Here is a 545-nt window from a genome sequence, read left to right on the forward strand (position 1 = left end):
AGTCAGGTTCATACCTAGATGCCTCACCAATAGTAGAACAGAGAATTGCCCATGCTATAAGAGTGAAGAGATGAAAATTTAGCGCCTAATTACAGGTTCCAGCTGCGGAGGGGCTGGAGCACCTGAAGAAATTACAAAAATCCCTCAGAAAGAAGTTCCATAAAGATAGAACTCTGCTCATTCAAGAAACAGATAAAAATAGATAAACTAGCCAGGCGGTGGTGGCGCACGCCTTTAATCCCAGCACTTGAGAGACAGATACAGTCAGAAGCTTAAGTTTTAAACTCTTTGATCTGAATTTATATGATTTGTATAACAACTTTTAGTTTGTAACTACTCTTAAAGATATAAATATATTCTGTATTGGATATGGTAAAACGTTGTAACATCAGTAATTGAAAGCTGGTTTAAAGCTGGTAACTCAGATAACACGTGACATTAAGGATAAACACGTGGCAAGAATCAGCCAAGATGGCTAAATCTCAACAAAAGATTCCAGTTAGAATCTTACAGCCACTTAACATAATCTAAAGACAGTGACTTAA

Source organism: Mastomys coucha, unplaced genomic scaffold (assembly GCF_008632895.1).
Source record: "Mastomys coucha isolate ucsf_1 unplaced genomic scaffold, UCSF_Mcou_1 pScaffold20, whole genome shotgun sequence".
NCBI lineage: Eukaryota > Metazoa > Chordata > Mammalia > Rodentia > Muridae > Mastomys > Mastomys coucha.